The 6,177-nt window shown below is 39.0% G+C and overlaps 1 pseudogene; it reads right to left on the bottom strand.

The window, feature by feature from the left end:
* Positions 1–2,986: 2,986 nt before the first annotated feature.
* Positions 2,987–3,973, bottom strand: LOC100155320 (annotated as a pseudogene).
* Positions 3,974–6,177: the final 2,204 nt, after the last annotated feature.

Genomic DNA, 6,177 nt, shown 5'->3' with positions numbered 1-6,177 from the left:
GTATCTCACATTATCATGCTCCATCATAAGTGACTACACAAAGTACCCAGTGCTACACAGCAGGATCTCATTGCTAATCCATCACAAAGGCAATCGTTTGCATCTATTAATCCCAAGCTCCCAATCCAACCCACTCCCTCCACCTCCCCTTGGCAACCACAAGTCTATTCTCCAAGTCCCTGATTTTCTTTTCTGTGGAAAAGTTTATTTGTGCCATATATTAGATTCCATATGTAAGTGATATCATATGGTATTTGTCTTTCGCTTTCTGACTTAGTTCACTCAGTGTGAGAGCCTCTAGTTCCACCCATGTTGCTGCAAATGGCATTATTTTGTTCTTCCCCCTACCTTTTGTTCCCTCACATTTCTAGGGCATGGTCCTCCTGGGAAGTCTTTTTTTTTTTTTTTTTTAAATGGCCATACCCACAGCCCATGGAAGTTCCCAGGCTAGGAACTGAATACAAGCTGCAGCTCTGATCTCTGCTACAGCTGCGGCAATGCCAGGTCCTTTAACCCACTGTTCTAGGCTGAGCATCAAACCCGCACCTCCACAGCAACCTAAGCTGCTGCATTCGGGTTCTTAACCCAGTGCACCACAGTGGGAACTCCTGGGAAGTCTTGTTTTCTCGGTCCTGAAAGACTCTGGAAGAATTCATTCTGTCCTTTAAAGATATTCAGCTTAGCTCTTTATCCTTCTTCTCTATGTAGCCTCAAAATTTGGCAAATGCCTTAAAGAAGAAAACTGTGGTAGAAAGAGGAGGACACTTCCCCCTAGTTGTTTTCTGTTTCCTAAGCACAATGAACCTGAAGAATGTTTTATTCTATGTTTTTGAAGCTTTTGGTGTAGCTCTCTGGCTTCTCAGGTAGTTCACTGAACATGGAAATACCCATTGGAACATATGGCCAGGTATTTGGGGTCTCTTAAGTTCTTAGTTTGTCCCTTCAGCCTTACATAACTCTTGTGCTGTTTCTTTTTTCTCCTGGATAAGGCCCTTTCTTTAGTCCAAGCCCAAGCCTCAGTTCACATCAGGCTTGTCAGATGCTCTACTGGTTAAAGAAAATGCTGATGCTCATCATCTCTGTACAGAAGGGTCCTGTCCTCTCTGTAATTCTTGCCTCCATCACCCACATCACTTCCAAAGCTATCTAATGGGTTAAAAAATATGATTGCTAAAAATTAATTTACCTTTTTCAATTACAGTTGCCCTCACTCTTTGCAGAGGGCTGGTTTCTGGACCCCTGGAATATCAAAATCTGTGAATCATCAAATCCCTTGTAGTAAATAGTTGATGGCCTCAGTCTGTGGTTGGTTGAATCTGCATATTTGGAAACTGCGACTAAGGAGGGCTGATTGTATTGAAGTGGTTGTCGGGTGTCACCCAGTACCCCCTATCTGGAAGTGGAAGTTGCAAAATGCTACCTTGAATGAAATAATAAATTGAATTAGTGAATGGAAGCAATGTTTATTTTGTGGAAAATAAAAAGTAAACATGTAGGTAGTTAAAGAGTATGGAATCTTTTGGTCAAAATGATATAGTTAGCAATGAGGGTAGCTGTCATGATTTGAAAGAAAAATCTATGGATTGTTATTGAAGTAATCATATCTTATACTATACTGATTATAATCAGAAATCACTCAAAATGCTCATATATGTAGAAAATGACTGTGAATCTCATTATTCACTAATCAGTTTTCACTTAAAGAAAGAAAAATACCCGCTCCTTTTTTTTTCATTAGCGCAATGATAAATGAACAGTCCTTCAAACTTTCCAATTTAAAGGAGAAATATTTAAGATGATATTATGTACACAAACTGCCTGTTGACTGTACCAAACACTTTTTCTTTTTTTACGTGTTTTATAAATTCAGTATGTGCTGTGCTACAAATATAATTTCAAATATTTAAAAATCTTGATGTCCTACAATAATGTTTTTAAAACTCAGTTGTGAATTTTTATACACTACATACATATGCCTACACACAGATACACCCACAAACACATACAGAAATACACTGAGTAAACATCTTTTTCAGTAAATACAGTACGATACTCAGTAGTAAAATTTTCATCAAAAAATCATTTGAAAAATATCACTATTAATTTTAGACTCAAGAACTGGCCACTAATGTCTACATGGAATGAACAAGAGAGCAGAGACTCACTGTATACATACATGATCTGATTGAGGTTTCAAAATAATATTGCATTCTAGGTGGCTAAATATGACTAGCATCAAAACAATTCAAATCTATTAATTGAGTTCAGTGGAAAAAAGAAACTTAGATTTATAAACATTTAGATTATAAACCCAAATTTTATGTGAAAGGAACAAAAATATTTAATGTGGTTACTTAGTATCATAGTATTCTGTTAATATCTCCCTTATTAAAAACTTTAAAAATTAAATGATTTGGAGGCAACATACATCAAGAAAGTGGAAGTATCTTAGGTGTAAGTTTTGATGTATTTTCACAAATCAAATTTGTCATAAAACCAGCATCCAAAAAAAAAAAAAAAAAACCAAAACCCAAAAACCAGCATCCAAGTCAAGATGAAAAAGACTAGAACTCCAGAAGGCTCCTCCCCCGTTTCTCCTTCCAATGCAGAATAACAATTCCCCAGAGGCGCAACTGTTCTGACTTCCAGTTCTAGAGATGCATTGCCTGGTTTTGAATTTTATATAAATGAAACCATACAATAGGACTTATTTTGTACCTAGTCTTTTCATTCAACATTATGATTGTAAGTATCATTCATGTTGTTTTAGGTATTATAATTTGTTTGTTCTCATTATCACATTGTATTCCAGCACACGAGAAGCCATAGTTTATTTTTAGCTTATTTTACTCTCTTCACTAGAATTTTAGCTCCATGGGACAGGGGTCTCGATTTGACAGCTAAATCTCAAATAACTAGAACTGTGCCTGGTACATCTTGGTGCTTATGAGGGAGTGTTGGATTAAGTTGCAACTAGTTTAAGTCACTCAGAAGTATCCCAGTGCACTAGAGTTTCACTCTGCAAACCCTGCACTAGCTCTGTCTCGAGTCTGGTGTTCTCCTCACTAGTCTTCTTAGTGCCCCTTTGACTTCGTTGTTTCTCAAAGTGTAAATCAGGGGATTCAGCAGGGGAGTCACCAGAGTATAGAAGAGCGCCATGCTTTTGTTCACATCCTGAGAGTAACTGGAGGGAAGCTGGAGGTACATGGAGATGAGTGTCCCGAAGAAAACTCACTACCATTGAGTGAGAACCACAAGTTCCAAAAGCCTTGTGCCTCCCCTGGGCTGACTTTACTTCAGGACTGCATGGGTAATGTGGCCATAGGACACTAAGATAAGTGACAGGGGCACCACCAAGAAGAGGACACTGACAGCAAAGAGCTCAGCCTCATTGATGGAGGTGTTGGTGCAGGCCAGTTTCAGCATCGCTGGAACTTCACAGAAGAAATGGTCCACTTGGTTTTTGCCACAGAGAGGAAGAGTCATGGTCAGTGCTGTCTGTACTATAGAACTGCCAAACCCCGTGAGCCAAGCAGTTGCCACCAGCTGCGAGCAAAGCTGAGGATGCATGATCAGCATGTAGTGGAGTGGGCGGCACACAGCTGCATAGCGGTCATAGGCCATGACAGACAGGAGGACACATTCTACACCCCCAAGTCCCAAGGCAAGAAGAGCTGGGTCACACAACCCCATAGGTGATGCTCTTGTCCTTTCCCTTAAAGTTGGCCACTGTCTGGGGGACAGTGCAAGTAGTGAAACACAGATCCATAAAAGAGAGATTGGAGAGGAAGAAATACATAGGGGTGTGGAGGTGAGAATCCACAAGTGACAGAAGTATAATGGTGCCATTGCCTAAGAAGCTCAAAAAGTAGATGATCAGGATGAGCACAGACAGAGCGGTTTCCAGCTGAGGCCGACTTGGAAAGCCCAGGAGAATGAATCCAGAGAAGGTGCTGTCATTAGCTCTTTCCATTGTTGTCTACGTGTTGAAATTAAGAGGACTCACACTTTTTTTTTTTGGTCTTTTGTCTTTCTAGGGCCGCACCTGCGGCATGTGGAGGTTCCCAGGCTAGGGGTCCAATCGGAGCTGTTGCTAGGGGCCTATACCAAAGCCACAGCAATGCCAGATCTGAGCCGCGTCTGCAACCTACACTACAGCTCACGGCAATGTCGGATCCTTAACCCACTTTGTGAGGCCAGGGATCGAACCTGAAACCTCATGGTTCCTAGTCGGATTCAGTTCCGTTGCGCCACGGTGGGAACTCCAGGACTCACGCTTTTATCTTGCATGTTTAATCTACCTCTTTTTTCCTAGCGTGGGTAAATAGTGGTTAGAAGATTGAGGCATTTTCACAGTTACTTCCCTGTTGGCAAGATAGAGGGTGCTAGATAGCTACGTATGTGAGTATCTTCTATGTTTCAGGCAACTGGCCTAAGCATGTACTATACATTGTGCCACAACAGTTCTATGAGCTTCAAATATAAATAGATGAGGGAACTACGGAGTTAAAGAGGTTCAGTAGGTTTTTTTTTTTTTTTTCCCTATTTTTGGTGCCCTTGTAGCATGCAGAAGTTCTGGGCCAGGGTTGGAGCCGCACCATAGCAGCAACCTGAGCCACAGCAGTGACAATTTCAGATCCTTAACCTGCCAAGCCACAAGGGAACTCTGATTTAATTTTTATCATAGTGATGTGCCTAAGAAACTACAGAGACAGGATTCAAACTGACTTTGCAACATGAGTTCTAAACTGCTAGGGAAATATATATATGGATTGTGAACATTAAGATTACTCATGACGCTCCAAAAATTAAATCTGATTGTTTTTTTCTACATAAGTTGCAAATATGTACCTCTTGTATCCCCACTTTTTTTTCATCATGAGCTTTGAAGTGTTTCAGACTGGCTCTCGTGCTCCTGTATTTTTTCTGTAGAGAAAAAATATTTTCTGAGGTGCACATATAATGAAATTTACTATTGCATTTACAATTTTATTTAAATGAGGGCAATACATCATAATGTGTAAAAACAAAGAAAGCTTTGGGCGTGGAGCCTGTAATCATGTCTCTGGATTGGGAACTTCTATTAGAAATGATTTGAGAATTTGTTGTATCCAACTTCAACGTTTCAGGGAGGACTAGGCTGAGTAATCATCACTGATACACTTTCAGTAAAAGCCAGTAAACTACCAATTACCTTTTCCTTTTTTCACTTTAAAGTCTTTGTAAAATTTTGATTATGTGATAGAGCAGATATTCTTCTTCAGTTTCTCTGTGTTGCACTTCTTCTAAATGCAGACCTCACATTAATCATTCTGTTTGCCATTAAGTCATCTAGTCGTATGTTAGGAATCACTCTCTCTCATACAAAATACCCACACAACACCATGAGGCCAAATTTAATAGTAAATAATACCTAAAGAACAGGGAAAATGTCATAATAGCATCATAAGCTAGAAAAGCGTCTTGTGTATTTAGTAGACTTGGACAATAATTTTGTTGACTATGTGAAAATATGAAGGAAGTTTAAAAAGTATAAGAGGAATATAGAAACTAAATTTAGGAGTTGTAGAGATTTATAAATGTGCAAGTGGAAAAACAAATGATGAATCTGGAACAGCACTTAACAAGTAGTCAACTATTCTAATTTTATGTATATATATATTTAATGCTGGTTTGCATGGAAAACTTGCAGGACTCTCTCTCTTTTTGTAAATATAAAACTTTTCAAGAGCAAAATGCATACCAGGAAAGAGGATACTTTTCTACGTGTCAGTTATGCCTCTTCTGTTGGCTTCTATGGTACCCATATTGCTTTTTATTCCTAATTTTTAAAGTAATTGTTTTGGTATCTTGGTGGCTGTTCTTACTGTGGTGCCAAAGCATAAAATAATCTGGAATAAAAAGTCTTTAAATGCAAAAGAAAAAAGGAGATCCGGGTACTGGAATACTAGATCAATCTGCCCGTGCAAGCTTTGAGATGCTAAAGGCTGACTCCCACTCCTACTCCGGGCCCTTTCTACTTTGAAAAATAGAATGATGTCATTAGGTTTAAAAAGAAATAAAGGAGATTGTCCTTGTTCTCTACTGAACTGTTTTATGTTCAGTAGATCTGTGTCTATTTGAGTAACTCTCCTCAATCCTTGACATTCTTTTTTTTTTTTTTTTTTTTTTTTTTTG

The sequence above is a fragment of the Sus scrofa genome, unplaced genomic scaffold (assembly GCF_000003025.6).
Source record: "Sus scrofa isolate TJ Tabasco breed Duroc unplaced genomic scaffold, Sscrofa11.1 Contig1480, whole genome shotgun sequence".
In the NCBI taxonomy this organism is placed as follows: domain Eukaryota; kingdom Metazoa; phylum Chordata; class Mammalia; order Artiodactyla; family Suidae; genus Sus; species Sus scrofa.
This window is presented reverse-complemented; position numbering and strand designations above follow the sequence as displayed.